Source organism: Gekko japonicus, unplaced genomic scaffold, assembly GCF_001447785.1.
Source record: "Gekko japonicus isolate JY-2015 unplaced genomic scaffold, Gekko_japonicus_V1.1 scaffold449, whole genome shotgun sequence".
Lineage (NCBI taxonomy): Eukaryota > Metazoa > Chordata > Lepidosauria > Squamata > Gekkonidae > Gekko > Gekko japonicus.
In genome coordinates, this window is record NW_015170287.1 from 829,771 (window position 1) to 848,701 (window position 18,931).

The following is an 18,931-nucleotide window of genomic DNA, read 5'->3' on the forward strand; positions in this document are numbered from 1 at the left end:
CCATGCCTTGGCTCTGCATCAGACAGAGAGAGAGGGAGGGAGACGAGGGGGTGCATCTCAGCACTGGCAGCAGCAGCAGTGAATTTTTTCTCATTTGAGGTTTTATTTTTGTGACGACTCAGTGTGCTTTTTGTGACATCAGTGCACATGCGTGGGACTTTTTTTTGGGGGGGCACCACTTTCCCCACCCACCCCAATAAAAATTTCCTGGCTACAGGCCTGGTTCTCTTCCACAAGTAGCTTAAAAGCTTGTAGAAGATTCTTGTTCTCCAAGCTTAAGTGCACGTGTACAACCACCAACAGACGGGTTGAAGAGTCATCTTCTAATGTATATTGATTTTCTTTGAGCCTGCCCTTATGCTGGTGGTGTCAAGCTGCTCTCTCAATTAGTGATGTATATAAAAAGAGTTAGACTGTAGTGGTTGGTAAAATGTTTCCCAGCTGCCTGTAAGAGAAGAGATGGGTTGACTGCTGCTCTTGTCATCTTGTAATTGTTACAGGACAAATTCAAGGAGGGGAAAGGTTGACTCAGAAAGGGTTCCAAGGGATGTTTATCCTGTAATGAACAGGAATCCTGGAGAGACACAGTACAAATGAAAAGAATAGTAAAGAAAAACCTTGAGTGAATTTTACTGTTCTCCCTCTCTTACATAGAAGCCGCCCTGGGCCTGCTTCGGTGAGGAGAGCGGCGTATAAATCAAATAAATAAATAAATAAATAAATAATTGAAAGGCAACAGTTTCATTATTGTGGTTCCACACAGTGAAAACGTTCCCTATATGCCTTGTATTTATACACAACAAACAGGTGATGTGAAGAACTGAATGACTGTCCCTCCTTGACTTCCAGTGAGGTTGCTAAAGCAACTCAAAAAAGTGTCTCAATATCATGAGAATTCAGGTGCTGTTTTGGGACCTTTGCAACCTCAGTAGTTTGAAATGTGTCCCAGTTGTCTGTGTAGACTCAGTTTGGGATCTTGGTTTTTTTTTTTACTGTTGCCCAATTTGGGGGCTTATTAGGGGAAGTCAAATTTTCCTGCAAACCTGTGGGTTTCCCTAACCATATAGAACTTTCGCTTCACTTTACAGAACTTTCGGTTCAATTTGTTCTACTGCACACATTTTTCTATTTACACAGGACCAGGACTCTGAAAATAGATATATTGATGTGTGGGATTCCCTCCCTATCTGCTATCCATTTGAGAGGGAAAAATAAAATCCACACCAAGTTTTCATTGCTCCTCTTCTAGAAATCAGCAGCTCTTCTGTCAACTAAGTGTGGATTCCCTACAAAATTACCTACAGGCTCTTTAATACCCAGGAATGTCCCAGGATTTCCTTACTTCCAATCCCCCCCCCCCTCAGAAATGACAACAGACTTGAATTTCAGGTCCTTGAAGTGTTCAGTTGTAATGCTTGAACATGCCCTTTCCAGAATTGGGGTCCTTTCTTCTGTTTGCCACTTCCTTTTCCATTGCTACCATGGCCTTCTGATTCCTCAATGTTCTACCTTTAAATTGTTCAGACAATCCTGTTCCTTTTATAAACAAATCAATTATGCTTTATCTTGAATTTCTTCTGAAGTCATTCAGAAACTTCCATTGGTATAAAATGTTTTGACACGATACTTGATACACACCATAACTTGTGCATCCTGCTAGTGCTATATGAGCTGTACTGGCTGCCAAATTATTCCTGGAGTTCAGATTGAAGTACGCGTCTTGTCCCTCAAAGCTCTGAAGGACAGCTTCCACCTATATCATAACGGTCAAGCTTTGAGATCCAGAGAAGGTGTCTTTCTGAAGGAACCTCACTGAAGGAAGTAAGGCTGGCTGGGACCCATGGAAGGGCCTTTTCAGCCACTGTCCCATTCTGGAATTGCCTCCTCTGATGGCCCTGTCCACTTCCCTCCCTCAGATGTAAGATTTTTCCTCCATTTCTATTTGCCTTTATTGACTAAGCCACCCTAGTAATGTATTTTCTTCTTTGCTAAAGAACTCTGGCAGTCCCACACTGTCACAGTACGATATTTTGGCTCTAGGAACCTGAGGGATCAGGAGCCCCCTTAAACAACTTAAATGGCACTTGAGGCATTTTGAAATTTAAAAATAACAAAATATTCTATTTAACATAGAGGTCAGGTAAAATTAGGGGCAGAAATTTCTGAGGTAACTCAATATAGATAACTCTGAGGTAAAACCAGTACATGCACAGTCTTTAGTTCTTATACTTCAGGCTATTAAGAGTTTCATAAGCTTTTCCCAGTGACTTAGGAACTTCAAGGTGAGTGCCTTTTTCTCCAGTATTTCCCAAATATTCTAGTACACGTTCTTTGAGTATTCACTGACTCTTTTGGTTTCCAGAAGGCTGGTACCCAACCCCCTTCTCTAATCACACCAGTACTCTTCTTGAGATTTATCTGACTCTTTAAGATTTCACAAGACAATTTTTAACTACAGCAGACCAGGGATATCTCCACTCTTCAGAGCTGTCTTCCTTTTCCAACTGGGTAGGGAAAATTCTTCTCTCTCTAGATGATCTATCCCCTTTCCTGGCCTGAATGGGAGTCTCTGCCTAACTACCCACTCATCCTTGCCAACTTTCACCCAGGCCTCCATCTGTGTTAAACTGCTCTCAGTCAGGGCTGAATTCAGAATCTGTCAGTACTCAACTCTTCTCAGCTAGGGCTGAAATCAGACCGAATCTCTCCTCAACATTCAGCTCTCAAGTCTCTCTGCTCAGCTGATGCTAACCAATGAGATTCTTTGGAGCAGCCTGTCACTCAAGACTCTCTGTTTCTGTGGAGGATTAACAGTACTTCAATTGTATGTACAGCACTTCTAAGCTTTTAAAAAGTACAGTCTATCACACCTCCCCATGAGGTGACAGTGTTGTGCCATCTTGACAGGCCTTCTGTTCTCACTTCAAACATTTGTGTCCCAGAAAGCCTTTGAGCTAAATCGATTGTAGGGTGGTGCTCACTGCTATACTTTACTGATCTTTGTTTTGTTTGTTCATACAAAAGCACTGATCCACTCAGACAGATGGGGAACCAGGTATTTTTGCTACTCTTGCCCTCTTGATCTTTACTAAGGACAGATGACATCCCACCCACACTCCCAACTGTGTCCATGCCTAAATATGCTTCAACTGCTTGTGTATGCTACAAGCTAGTTATATGCTAACAATTTAAATTTATTGTTACAATCAGAAGCAGCCTTTTTGACACAATTTCAGGGTTTATACAGTAGCACTACTGTGGTTTTTGTGACCTCTGGAGGCTGGAAAATACCTGCTGCATAGTATATGCCCAGAAACATATTGGTGATTCTGTCTGTGTTATCACTTATTCTGTTGTAAAATACCAGACAGTAGCTGAAATAATGTCACAACATGACTCCTGTTCAGATTTGTTGAAAGACAAGACCATCTGGTTTAAAACTGCAAGGAAACAAATGGGTGCAGTTTGTGGAAGAATGTGTGTGTGTTTGTGTGTGTGTGTTTTAAGAAAATGTAGATTTCTTCTGCTTAAGTTTGCAGTTATTTCTTTATTAGATTAGGGTAGGATGCCTTTTCCCTCAGCTACTGTGTTTTTGTGGGGACAGTAAGATGGACCAGGAAACCCAGCTCCAACCTGTGAGAAACTGTAATGTGTAGTCTGGCCCACAGGCTAACCTAGGCCCAATCTGCATCTAGCATTTGCTCCGCTGTTTTACCAAACCCACACTGGAACAGGAAAAAGATGTGGCTCAAAATGGGCCAATGTCATACTGACTTCAGAGTCACCCCTGAATGGCCACAAAATGGCCATAAATCCATGCAGACGGCTATAAAACTGAGAGATCAAAGGAAGTGAAACCGGTATGCAGTGTGGAGGCTACCATAAATTCCGACAATCAATCAAAGTGAAACTGGCATGCAATGTAGAGGGAGATTTCTGTCTCAGCGTGGGTTTGGTAATACAGTGAAGCAAATGCTAGATCCAGATTGGGCCAAAGGTCTCTAGTTTTAGGAGATAAAAGGCCTATAGGATGTTGGAAGGTGATGTTACTTCAGGCATAAAATATCTACTTTGTGCTTAACCAGTATGCTTACCTAGAATTATTGTTTGCTAAAGAAAGATTCTTTTAGCTGTTGTTGGTACAGAAGCTGTTATTTAGGGACATAACATTACTGATTGAGAACTGACAAATGTCCCGAACTTAGAAGGTATCATTAGGGCTGAAACAAAAGAGGTCTGAAGGTGCTGACATTTTTTGTCAGTATTTTCATCAGTGCTGAAGCATTCCCTTTCAGTAGTGGGGGATGAATCTTCTCAGAAGGGGCAGAAAGTCACACGAGAGAATGCTCTAACCCAGTGGAACTGAGTGGGCACAGAATGTTGTGGCCCTAAGGGGGCAGTGCTAATACTACCTAGTGGCATAACTAAGGTGTGTGTGCTTGTTATATGTCCCAATAAATGTCTGGAAACAGCATTTCCTGCTCCAGTGGTGGTCTATCCAGTGGACAACAAAGGGGAACAAAGGGGACATAAAGATACTTTAATTAACAGTGTTGTTTAGACTACATGCTCAGGTGCATGTATTTGATAACCGTGGTTCCATGAGATGATCAAATGAGGTCATGCATATCATTTTAATATGTGACTTGAGAACTGGTTTGTGTACTCCTAGCCAGGATTTACAATAGGGCCCAAAATTTGAGAAAAGAGGGAGTCAAATTGCTGCTTTGCTCACACATGAGGATTGCACTGAGTCCATCTGTATGTATGTGTCACATAGACAGGAGAAATGGTAAGCAGTGGATCCACATGCTTTGCCCACCCACCCACAAATACTCCTACAGAAGATAATACTTTAAGCAACATTAAAGTGAGTTCTACACCATGAAAGTATAATAAATATGTTACTCCTTAAGGTGTCACTGTATTCTTTGTTGGTTTTGGTGATAATACTATTTATCTTGCTATGCTAATTTAACACCTAAAGAGAGACAATTATTTTATGTAGTGGGAAAGATAATCTTTCACACCTAAAGAGAGACTATTACTTTCCATAGTAGAAAAGATTATCTTTAGTGAAAGATTATCTTTCTCACCACAGAAAATAATTGCCTCTCTTTAGGCGTTAAATTAGCATAGCAAAGGGGAGGGGGGAAGTATTATTATTAACCACTGTTATGAATGGGTCTCTCTTTTCTTATCTTGTATACATTTGGGCTCTCCATACAAATGTGAGAGACCTATTGCATTACAGGTGTTAATCAGCTTAAAAAAACCAGGGAAATTACGTTATCACCAATTACTGCTATTGTGAATGGTCTTGGTCTCTGTACTTTGATTGCATTTGAATGTCACAAAATTACATGTCACCCTCTACTTCCAAACAAAGGGACTGCAGGTAGCTATATTTGTTAACTACTAAAGTAAAAAACAAACAAAAGCCATCTAACAACTGTTATTAACACAAACCAAAATAAAACAAATAAATGTGCAAACTTCCAAGTTCACCAGAACTCTCAAGCCAGCTGGATATTACAAAATGAGGACAGGGGTGATTTAGACTCTGGCCTTTAGATCTCTTAGATGACTTGACTGTCAGGCAGTCTTGGGTAGATTTAGAGTGTAGTCCTATGCAGAATTGTTCCAGTCTAAAAAATGACAACACTGAATTCAACAGCCTTATGTTTGCCAACTCCAGGTTGGGAGATTCTTGGAGGTGAGGGTAGACCTGGGGAGGGCAGGGTTTGGGGATGACCGGGACCTAAGTAGGGTATAATGTCATAGAGTCCACTCCCCCAAGCAGCCATTTTCTCTACAGAAACCAATTTCTGTAGTCTGGAGATCAGTTGTAACTCTGGGGGATCTGAAGGCCCCACCTGGAGGTTGGCAACCATGCTTCTGCATAGGAATGCTCTGTGGGTTTTATATATATAATATTTTATTGATTTTTATAAACAATTCCAGATAAAAACTCTGTTAGTGGTGCTGGATACAGCTGATATCTGGATCCTGTACTTCCAGCATTTTAAGGCCTTTCTGCCTGCAATTAACTTCCCCCCTTTCATAACACCCTGTGTAATCCACCTTAAATCCAAGTGAGAAAGGCAGATTATAAATAAGGTAAATAAAATAAAATAAATAAAATAATCTCACGCATCCATATCTGCCTAGTGAGGAATCACAATGTACATCTGTTGGAGGTTCTAGGCAACAAAGTGGTATGTTAGAATACAAGCTTATTAGCTTTTCAGGTGCCACAAGGCTTCTGTTAACTTTTGCTACCCCTTGTAGATCATGCTTTCCCCTTCTGTCTATTGTTTACAAACTCCCCCCCCTTCCTCTGTAACCATACATGGGAGTCCAGACCTGCATCCTGACATTTAAATATAATACAGCTATCTGATGAAGTGGTTTCTAGTTTGCAAAAGTTTATGCTATAATGATTTTAATATTTTATATTTGTCTACTAAGCTCTAGTGGGAGGGGGAGGCATGGTATAGCCTGAACTCATCAGACCTTGGAAGCTAAGTACTTGGATGGAAAACCACCAAGGAACACACTGCAGAGGAAGGCAATGGCAAACCACCTCTGCTTTTCACTTGCTTTGAAAGCCCCGACTTAGGGTCACCATACATCAGCTGCAATTTGACAGTATTTACACACACAAGCTTTAGTGACTCTCTAGTGGAAAACCAGTGTGGTGTAGTGGTTAAGAGTGTTGCACTAGTACCTGGGCGATCAGGTCCAAATCTCCACTCATTCCACGGGAGCTCACTCAGTGACCTTGGACCAATCACACTCTCTCAGCCTAACCTAACTCACAGGGTTTTTTAAAGCATAAAACGGGGGAGAGGAGAATGATTTAAGCTCCTTTGGGTCCTCATCAGGGATGAAAGCAGGGTACAAATGAATTAAATACATAATAAATAAATAATAGTGATTTGTCAGGTTGTGATCTCACATGGACAAACCCCATATATTAGAAGCAGCGAAAGCTGGATCAACTTAGAAATGTGAAAGAAGCATTATATCCCAACACTGTGCAGCAGAAATCCTTTGAATATGAATTATCAATATATACCCCCCATAATGGTTATGAAAATATGGGTTAAAGAAATAAAGATGGAATCTTTCTTTCTTTCTTTCTTTCTTTCTTTCTTTCTTTCTTTCTTTCTTTCTTTCTTTCTTTCTTTCTTTCTTTCTATCTCTCCTTATATATAATTGAGATAGATAGATAGATAGATGATATAAAAACAGTGGTGGCAAGTCTACAGAAATCTATAACAGTTTTCAAAACATCTAAACACATGTCCATGTACAAGTGTTGTCTCTGTGCAATATATTTAAGTGTCAATAAGGTTGAATCAGGTGCAATGATGTGATTCAGTGCAAATGGATATTGTTCTGAGCTGAAACTGGGTAACTTCAATGTGCTAGCAATGGAATCTATCATATTATCCATGGAAGGGTTAACTGCTTCCCAGCAGACAAGGCATGCATGGATGTTTCTTAAGTGTATGTCATATGGCAGGGAACAATGAAAATACAATGTTCTGAAAGAAAAAATGATGGAAATTATTTGGAGTAAGGATACATGGAATGTGAACAAAGAATTTGGGTGGGGGTAGAGGTGGAGGGGACTCGTGATTTTTTTAACTGATTTACTTTATTTGTACTGTTATATATTAGGTCTGCAACATTCCAGGACTATCTACCAGAGACTGGCTGAGTTTGGAGCTCTAGAACAATAGCCCACCAAGATTCTGGAAGTGACCAATGAGAAACTAGTTATGTAAATAGCCTATCGTTGGGAGTTGGGTGTGGGTTTTGCATGCTATTTAAACAGGCCTGTTGCCCTGGTATTGTAGTCTTGTTCCTGAAATCACTTCATAAAGTAGAGCTGTTTGCTGCCATGCGTCTTGAACCCAGTATTTAACACTGGCAATGAAGGTGGGATCCTGTTGAGTGAGCAAGTCCAGAGCCCATCTGCACTGCACAGCGCACTGAGCTCCAGTGCCACTCACATCGCACCGCAACCATGGCTGCCACTCCAGGACACTTTGATGCATTCAATGCCACTGCAGAGGATTGGGACTCCTACATTTCTCATTTAAGTTCTTTTTTGAATCCTCTGAGATCACCAAGGCTGAGAAGAAGTGTGCCACTTTCTTCCGGGTCTGTGGCTGCTCAGAGTTTGAGATTGCCTGCTCGCTTCTGGCTCCGGCAGAGCTATGAGCCACTCCATACCAGATGATTATATACCGGCTGCAGGAGCACTTTGTGCTGATGCTCTCTGTCATTGTGGCCCATCACATGTTCTACATGAGGAACCAGGCAATGGGTGAGTCGATCACGGCCTATGTTACAGCCCTCCAACATGCTGCCCGACACTGCAACTTCCACGACCTCGAGGAAGCGCTCTGTCACCGGCTGGTGTGCAGACTTCAGGATGAGTGGATCCAAAGGCAGCTGATCATCAAGCAGGACCCCACGTTCAAGGTTGCACCTGAAGAAGTCCTCTCTGCAGAAGGCGCTAACCACCACAGAGGTCCGCCAAGCTCTGAGCCCACCAGCTTCACCGAGGCCCAACACCACAGCCTACCATGTGGACACCTCTGACGAGGATGAGGAGGTCTTGAAAATACATCACCCAGCCCGCCACGGCACTAGCACTCCTGCCACAGCTTGCACCGGCGAATCCACCACCTTGACACCATGCACCAGCTGTGGAGAGCCCCATGAGTGGAAATACTGCCATTTCTGAGACACCACGTGTCTTGAACCCAGTGTTTAACACATACCCTGCCTTTCTCCCCAATGGGGACCCAAAGCAGCTTGTATCATTCTCCTTGCCTCAATTTTATCTCACAACAACCCCTGTGAGGTAAGTTGGGCTGAGAGAATGTGACTGCCCAAGGTCATCCAGCGAGCCTCCTTGGCATAAGTGAGGATCTCCAACACTCTTAACTGCTACACCAGTTTTCAGCCTTCACAGGAGGTTCAGTAGCTTCTTATAACTGCAAGGTACTCTGTGTGTTTGCCCTGTATTGTGGGTTTGTTTGTTTGTTTGTTTTGCCCTTTTCCTACCACCTTTTCCTCCCCCCCTCTTTGATAATAAACCTTTTTTATAAAGACTTTTTAGGGGTTTTATTTCTCTGGAATATTTCTCTTACTCTCTTCCCCACATGCTAGACTCAGTTTGAAAGCAAGAAATTGCAATTAGATAAATTGGTACCACTTCGGTGGGAAGGTAACAGCGTTCCATACACCTTGATGTCTAGTCATGCCGGCCATATGACCATGGAAACGTCTTTAGACAGTGCTGGCTCTTCGTCTTGGAAATGGAGATGAGCACCGCATCCTTAGAGTCGGATTCGACTGGCTTGTGAGCAAGGGAAACCTTTACCTTTACTAATAGATTTTCATGGATCCTAAATTTTCTCTATTCCCCCTGATGTGAGGGGAAAAAAATGAAAACATTTTCTTCAACCTTAAAAGTTCATTTCCCCCCCTTCTGATTTTAAAAGAGATTAAAACATTTTTGTGGGACCCTAAAAGTATTGTGGGCTCTAGGCACTGTGCCTACTATGCCTAATGGATAAGTTGACTTGGTTATAAGACATTTTCTAGGGTTTCTACTCTGTCAGAGCCAGTTTGGTGTAGTGGTTAAGTGCGCGGACTCCAATCTGGGAGAACTGGGTTTGATTCCCCACTCCTCCACTTGCACCTGGCTGGATGGTCTTGGGCAAGCCATAGCTCTGATAAGAGCTGTTCTTGAAAAATAGCAGTTTCTGTCAAGAGCTCTCTGAGCCCCATCTACCTCACAGGGTGTCTGTTGTGGGGAGGGGAAGGGAAAGGAGTTCGTAAGCCGCTCTGAGACATCTTTGGGTAGTGAAGGGTGGGGTATAAATCCAATCTCTTCTTCACTCCATTATTGTTTTAATATTGCACTAGTAGAATGCCTTCTCCGTGGGTCAGTCTAGATGTTCTCAGGAGGTCCTGAGTGGTAGTGGTGTATTACCAGGTTGCTTTCCAGGGAACCCTCAGTCTAAGGGAGTTTCACAGCAAGGAAAGATACGATTTCCCTTAAGAATACAGATCAGGCAATAATAAGAAAAAGCTATGGACACTACTATTTCAATACAGAAAACAAAGAGTCACCCAGCTTTATTGGAGATGGGGGCTGTTACCCAAAGTGGTTGTGAGGGTTTCCTGAGTCTGTTGGGGAATTAGCCAATCAATGTGAGGGGGTAATCAAGCAGGATCTCCATCTATGTTTACGGGGATTTTTCCCTCAGTAGAACTCTCAAAATGAACCAGGCTGTAATTAATGAAATGTTTTTATTAAAGAGAATTAAAGAATAAAATCAAGACTTATTAATTGAAAAACACTATATGAACACACATACAAGTTCAGAAAATAAAGGTGGTAGTTTACAGAGACAAAGAAGGGAACTTATTCTATGGGACTATATTTACCTATCCAAGGAACAAAGATCAGAGAAGGAAGACGAGCGAATCGAACCAGCATCTCACTCTAAGCAGGGTGCCCAACCTTTTAGTTGGGGGTGTAAATTAGTGGATGTCCAGATACACACACACATTACTGAACAACGCATGTCTGGTTATACCCCTTGGAGCATGACATGATTGCGCCTAGAACAATGCTGTACCAGGTTGCTTTCCAGGGAACCCTCAGTCTAAGGGAGTTTCCCAGCAAGGAAAGACACAATTTCTCTTAAGAATATAGATCAGGCAATACTAAGAAAAAGGTATGGACACTACTATTTCAGGTCCCTGGTTCAAATCCAGGTGCCCCCTCCACAAGGTCCCTGGTTCAAATCCAGGTGCCCCCATCCAAGTACCCAAGTAAATCAAGAATAGTTGTCAAAACTTATTCTGTAATTCAAAAAATGTCTGGGGAAAACATGGAGATGTATTGTAGCTGGCTTTACAGGGCTGTCTTTTTAACATGTCAAGTTCCAAGCACTGAGAATATACACCATGTGTGTATTTGCCAATGGAGGACAAAGGCCATAAGCAATAGACTGTCCATGTAAAAACAAACAAACAAACAAACCCTTGAAAACTGGCTGCTCCAATTTACCTCCCAGGTTAAAAGAGTGGAACAAATTGAAAATTGAATATTTGAGTATTGCTAATGCTAACATCTAGCATGAAGTAAGAGAAAGTAAGAGAAAAACGGAAGACAAAGAATGTTTTCTAATGGTTCAAAGCTGGGATGTGCCAGGAATGTTATAAATAAGGAGATGGCAGAAATAGAAGAAGAGGAAACAAAAACAGGAGTTTTTAAACAGGCTACAACTTTATTGAAATAATTGAACAAATGATTAGGTGGTGATGTCTCACTGGTATTAACAACTTGATCAATCAGTCAATATGCCCTGCAGAATATCATCATCATCATCATCAGTGCAGGCACAAAGCCCCCATGGCACTCAGACGTGACAGGCTGAGGTATAAAACTGTCTCCCAGGTAGGCAGGACTGTGACAGGCTAAGCTTAACTTTACAAAAAAATGGAATTGCAGTTTATGTCTCAGATACAAAATGTGTAAGACAGAAATAATTAAAAAACTTGAACCCCAGTAAGGAATAATCAAAATGTGCAGTAGGCTGAAATGGAAGATGAATTTGTGAACATTTTCATCCCACCCCAACTTTTTCGTCACCCCATATCTGAAATTTTACAAGGTGTAGATGCTCCTTCCCCAGACTCAACTCTGCTTCGCTGACTAGCTGGGTCAGAATGTGGATTGGGATATACATCCCATTGAATGCAATCCAGTATGCATACAGCATCTGAGTCATGCACCTGAATGTGGGCATTCTCCATCTGCACTGCATTTCATTCAGTGGAATGCAAGGGGGATATTTTAATGTGTATTCCCATGTATATTTTGCTCCTACTAGTCACATGTAAACTCATGGCTACATCTAGATAGGGATAAGCAACCATTCGTACAGCATGACTGGACAGGGAGCATTGCTATTTGCCTTGGCAATGGGGATTTACCTGGGCAGGAGGCCTTTGCTTTTCCCTTACAGTCATGAAGATAAGTCAGCTCCAGTTACCTTGGTGAAACCATCATACAGCTAACTTTGACTGCCTATGGCCCCTGCCACATGGGGGGGGGGGGAAGCACCGGCAAAGTGCGGCTTTTTAAAGTCGCACCAAAAGAGACACGCAGCAGCGGGATCACATAGATCCCCTGAGCCGCCGCGCACTTCCTCCCCGGCACGATCAGATGCCGGGGGGAAGCCACTGAAAGGGGAGCGAGGCAGTCGAACTGCGCATGTGTGCGCATGCGCAGTTCGGCCGGGAGCCTGGATTGCTCCAGATGACGGGCATGCCGGCGATCCCACGGCCACGCTTGATGCGGCGTTCCCAGTAAGTCCTCCTCTGGGGGTGGTTCTTTTTTACTGTGGGCTTTCGGTCTGAAGGGCCGGATCGGGGACGGGTGCGCGCCGCTTCCCAGATGTTGCGGTGAGATCGCGCCCGTTTGCTGCAACCCTGATCCATCCCTCTACTGGGCCAAAACCTTCCATGTGACTGGGGCCTACATGTCACTACATTTTACTCATGTTCATGGTTGGGATCATGAAGAAGTTAGGGTTGCCAGCTCCAGGTTGGGAAATTCCTGGAGATTTGGGAGGTTGGAGTCTTGGGAGGGTGAGGTTTGGGGAGGGGAGGGACCTCAGCAATCATAGAATCTACCATCCAAAGCAGTCATTTTCTCAAGGGAAACTGGCCTCTATTGTCTGGAGAACTGTTGTAATACCAGGAGATCTCCAGGCTCCACTGGGAGGCTGGCAACCCTAAGAAACAAGCCCTATAACAAAAGTGTCACAAGGTTAGACAACAGTCCCTCACACAATGATAAAATAAGCAAATAAGCAAAGTATGAAGGTTAAAATACTTCAGGAACATCCCAATCATTTCTATTCCTTCCCAGCTCTAAAAGAAAGCAGCCGCTAATAGAAACATAGAGAGTCAGGTTTAAGACTGAGGGAAATGGGCAATGAGAAAGCAGCAGGGGGAAAGGCAAGGAGAAAAAGTCTGCCATGCCAGTGCTCTGATTGGCTGAATAAACTGACTGACTCCCTGCTGGGCTAATCAGACTTGAAGGGAGAGACATATTACTGCTCAAGAATACCTTTTATTTTCCAATCTCCAGCTGAAGCTTGCCAACAAATATCACCCACCAAGATGCAAATAAGCAGCAGCTGGCAGGCACTTTTTTTAATCATGCATTTCAGTTACTGTAAATGCACGTAATAATAGGACATGGAAATATTTCATGATCATATGGTTTATTTTAGCAGTACATTATGAAAAATAAGCACAGAAGATTATGTGCAAGCATTATCTGTTGGGTGTTTTGAGACACAAAAATAAAGGTAAGTCTTAAAAATAGAAACACTAAACCAGATTGCAGGCTTCTCATAGTAAAGGATGCAATATTTTCAAACTCATATTTTTTCAATAAAGAAAAGAAGAAGAAAAGGCACCATTCATATCTGTAAAGAAATTCTATAGCTAAACAAGGCTATGTTTCTCTCATAATTGTACTTATGATCCATAATTCAATATATTTTAGATAAGCATTGCCTGTTAGCTTTGATATTAGCCCATCTCTTTCATCAATTGATTTGAAAGATTTTTGCATGCATGATTCTTCCTTTTTTGCATTGTTTACTTTCTTCAAGCTTATACATATAAACCTCTCTCTCTGTTTCACAGGCAAAATCATTTCAATGAATGGCCTTCTGGAGATAACTGACACACAGCACAGATTTAGGAAGCAACCCAGGATAGCGATTTGCACCTATGGGTATCAAAATGTCCGTTCCGATATCTGGGAGGGAGGAGATGTACCTGGGTAGATGGTTTAAGAATGTGAATAAAGATAAGAAGGATTGAAGACAGGATTAAAGAATGGCATGGTAGGTGAATGTGATATGGATAAAGACACCAAAATGAGAGGAGCAAAGGATATGATCCAGAGACAGGGTGGCCAGTACTATAAGGATGGGCACAAAACAGCCTGACACTGAAGAGGTATTAAGGGAACATGGAAGATGGCGGGTTTCAGGAGCAAAGATGAAGAAATGGGGAACAGAGGGTCTGGGCATCCAGAAACACATGGGCAGTGGGGGAGGCTTAAATGGTTTACACAGAATTACACGGGCAGTCTCCAGTACCCCCCCCCAACATGTCTTAGGTCATGTACTATTTACTGTAAACTTAGCACTGTGCTTTGAGGATGAGTCATGTGATAACTGCAGCTGTTCAATGTTTAAAGGATTTTAATAGATGAATCATCTGCCTTTGGACCAATTAATTTTAAATACAACAGCATATTACCAACATCTCAATATAGGAGGCTTACTGGGATCTTGAAGAAAGTGTGCAATAGAGTTTAATAAATCAAAGGCACTGCTCGCTATTGGAAGGAAAGGTGTCTTTTCAGGTCATGTTACATTAAAACCAAAACAGCAGCCCCAAATTAACTCTCAGACTTATTGATTAAGATTTGGCTTAACTGATTAAAATTTGTTTCTTGCCGTTTAATAAGCTAAAGCTTTACTTGATCAATCTACCAATTAAGTGAAATAATATTCACAACCAAGGCCAAGAAGAGCTGAAGACTTCAGGTATTAAATTTTAAGAGGGCCTGGGTAACTCTGGGACTAGGGAGTAATACAAGCTACCACAAGAGAACAATAGCTGCCTTGACTGTTCTAGGCTGCTTCATCAATGAATCATTAGATATTGCACTATTGTTGTACAATAGCAGTCAAAGCCCATCTGTGAATGAATGTTACATTGAAACAATAGTGCAATATCCAGTGTGCAGATGCAGCCCCCACCAAGCATCCCATGTGTGTTCTTCTCAATGTGAGACAGAAGTCTAAAGAATCTTCTTGTGGGGATTCATAACAGATATTGGCAGCCCGGCTGACAGGTCTACAGGCAATGATCCTCTTGGCAGAGTGCTTATGCAGCAGTCAGGGCACTGAACGAATTAAAGAGGGACAAAAGTTTTATTTGTGGAATTAACAAACTGGATAGGAAAGAGAAGGGATAAACCTAGCTGCCTTACTAGCAGATAGAGAGTTCTAAACTGTTCTAGAAGCTCAGCCTAACAACAGCATTCTGCAGAAAGACAAGGAATAGCCCCTTCTGACAGAAGGTACTCCCCCTACAGTCCTGTCTAACTAGACCCTGCTCCCACTGCATGATCTCCTTTCATCTTCTGCTTCATACACAAGACATTGCTATAATTCCAGCAAATCCAACACAGTCGGTGGTTCGCTTAAATACACTCAAGCCAATGGCCTTGTAGCAGGAACTCCTTTGCATATTAGGTGACACCCCCCTAATGTAGCCAATCCCCCAAGACCTTACAGTAGCCCCTGTAAGAAGAGCTCTGTAAGCTCTTGGAGGATTGGCTACATTAGGGGTGTGTCACCTGATATGCAAAGGAGTTCCTGCTATAAAAAGAGCCCTGGTGGCATTTTGAAAATGGCACAACAAAAATAAAATACTTGTGTGCTCATGTAGGAGCTACTGACTCACTAGATCTGTCTGGAACATCTAAATCAAATCCAAAAACACATCTGATATTGTCCTTTTGGGTCTAGCTTCACCTGTGTTGTCCACCTTTTAAACGCAACAGCAACTGTCCAGTAAAAGTGAAAAATCTGGAGAAGAGTTGCAGTGTTTTAAGTCAAATGAAGTAAATGGACTTAAAAGAGTGTAATTCTGTTTAGAATTGTCTCTTGTTGAATCACAGTGCTGCAAAGCTTCTATAAAGTTTTCACAAACTATAATGCTGGACACTGCAGTAAGACCTAGCAGAACAATGTCCATATTGTATTCCCATTTACCTGACAAGGTGAACAATTGTTGCTGTTGTTTTTCAAGATAGTCACCTGTTGGAAAAATCCCCTACTTGTTCCATAATTTGATAAATTATGATCCACGAGGACACTTGTTCCCTAAATTATCATCTTCTGCTTAGATACTGGTGTGCCCATGTCTTGATATACACAGAGTGGATGCAACAATGTTCTAATAATGCAATAGTTTCATACGAATGGCTCTGCTCTAGAGAAAAAGGGTCTAGAACACCTACAGACCTCATTTTATTCAAATTCACATTTGTTATCAGGAAAAAAGTAATTTTTTTCAGCTCAGAGATTTATGTCTGAAATCATCTGTACAGTACGAATTGTTCAGTATGACATACAATATTAAAAAGAAAGTGGTATAAATGTTGTATGAAGTTGTCCGTACATAAGAAAACCATTGTCCATTTTAAAGAACATTTCTGAGTAAAACTTGCAAACTTATTTTAAATGCTTACATCCCTCCACCCATTTATTTATTCATTTAAAATATCTGTATTACTCTTCAACGGTAATTTCATGAGTTACCTGCATTTGGTTGATTACAGTCTTAAAGTTCTCTCCACAGGGGCCACAATTATAGCAAGGCATTAGACATAGCTACAGAGGTACAGTATGCTACAAAATATTCAATATTTTATTTTAGTTTTTATTCTGCTCATTCTTCCAGGAGCTCAGAGCACAGCCCTCCCCCTTTCTCAAAATAATGTTCTGAGGCAAAATAATGTTGTGAGGCGAGGTTAGGCTAAGAGAAAACAACTTGAGCTAAGGTCACACCGTGAACTCCATGGAAGAGTGTGGATTCAAACTTGCATCTTCCTTGTCTCATTTCTAAACTTTAACTGCTGAATCACATTGGCTCCCTGAACTGAATACAGTATCAAGGGGCAGACATGTATGCATTTAGGGTATAACTACACAATATGCCTGTGTTGTGAGGTGAGGGGCAAATGACAGATATTCAGTGATAGTTATGCTGGTGGACAGTGGAGATGGAGTCCCAAAGACTGGGAGAGTATGGGAACTGGTACACTTCACTGGATAGAGAAGAAGAGATTGGATTTATAACCTGCCCTTCACTACCCGAAGGAGTCTCAGAGTCGCTTACAATCCCTTTCCCTTCCCCTCCCCACAACAGACACCCTGTGAGGTAGGTGGGGCTGAGAGAGCTCTCTCGAGAACTGCCCTTGAGAGAACAGATCTGGAAGAACTTATGACTGACCCAAGGTCACACCAGCAGCTGCATGTCGATGAGTGGGGAATCAAACCTGATTCTCCCAGATTACAGTCCGTGCTCCTCCAGTTTACAACTCAAAGGGAAAACATGTCATCTTTTTGATATGTAGAAGACTCTTGGTTGGAGGGACTATGTTCTGGCAGAGTTGAGCCCCAGAACCTGGCACCCAGATTGGCTAATGCCCTATGAGCCCACATGGGAGGGGGTCTAAAAAGGGAGCTGTCAGTTTGCATGTAGAAGTTAGATGGAATTGAGCTGGATGGGAATAGGCAAGGTGCAGCTGAGCTGGTACACTCTGTATCAAGCAGACAGCTTCCTACAGAGGCTGGACCAGAGGTTCAAGGATTGCAAGTTAGCCAGTAACCTTTCTTTCATGTTCTTTACTTAGCTCTACCTCAAACTGTCTTGTAGTTACTCGCTGAGTTTGTGCCTTGTAGTAATTACGTTGTTTAACTAATGAACCTTGCACAATTCCTTCCGGATAGCCAAGACTGCTTGCCAGCACTACTGTAAAAATTCCTCTTGGGTGTTGTATCTTTGGATGTAGCCATGGGCCAGGGCAGTTATCAAAACCAGGCCTCATGGCAGGCTATCAGATATGGGTTCCAACATCCCACCTAAAGGAATTGGACAGGGCAAAGAGGCACCTTCTTGCCCCAGTCCCCTATCAGGGCTGCAAGGCAGCAAAGGGGCCTTGCTGGGAAATTTGGGGAGACACTGCTGTGTGAGCTTCTACAGCCTGACACATGTGGGGTCATGGGTCTGTGGCTGGATTCACAGATGTACATTAGGGGGAACTAATCTTTAAAATCATTTGTTTGGCTCTGTGATGCAGTGTTGTGAGGGGGAAGAAGGAGCTTCTGTTACTCTCCAGCCCCACTTTCACCAGCGGAAAGGGTGGAGGGCTTTTTGCCCTTTCTCAGTTGGGAGGACCTGTAGGCAGTGTTCCCTCTAAGCTGAGTTAGTGTGAACTAGGTTTTTTTAGACTCTGGTTCTAGGCTTGCCAAGTCCCCCCCGGGGGGTGGGGAAATCCCCACCCCAGAGGCCCATTCCCTGCCGACGGCGGATCGGGCCCTGGGGGGGACCCCCACCCCGACGTGCACGTCACCCAAAAGTGACGCGACCACGCCGGGCACGCTGGGGGTGGGGCCACGGTCATCCGAGGGAAAACTCTATGGTTTCCCCTCGGATGGTTGTGGCCCCGCCCCCAGCATGCCCAGCGTTGTCACGTCCCTTCCGGGTGATGTGTGTGCGGTGTGCATGTGCAAAGCACACGCACACACACTCCAGCCGCCAGCAAGGAGTCCCCCACTGTGGCTAAAAAAGCACTTGGCAACCCTATCCGGTTCACACATTTTTGTCCTAGCTCAGGAAGGATGGATCCAGAGCAAACTCATAGCCAAATTGCTTGCTCGTTCACAACTTTAATGCCAGTAGCTCACAAAGTAGACTTTTTGTTCACAAGACTCCACAGCTTAGAAGGAGCATTACATGTGGGGCCAGAAAAAAAGAGGAAAAAAGCCCCCTCTCATCAGTTCTGCTGGCAAAACAAGGGTAGGAGAGAAACAGAAGATCCTTCCCCATCACAGTACCAAGTGAACGTGTGCTTTTCAAGGTGAGTTCCCTGATTATCATCTAATTGTGAGTCTGATCACACAACTGTGACACCACATGTGTTGGGTGTACCATGTAGTTACACCTTCAGAGAAGTGAGGTTAATTTGTACATGCACTCTAAAATTCAACATGTTAATAGAGAT

General features: G+C 42.8%; 1 protein-coding gene across 1 annotated transcript in view; it reads right to left on the minus strand.

Annotated features, from left to right (window-relative positions):
• CSMD3 (CUB and Sushi multiple domains 3) overlaps positions 1 to 18,931 on the minus strand; it is a 796,050-nt gene that overhangs the window by 506,706 nt on the left and 270,413 nt on the right. The window lies entirely within an intron of this gene.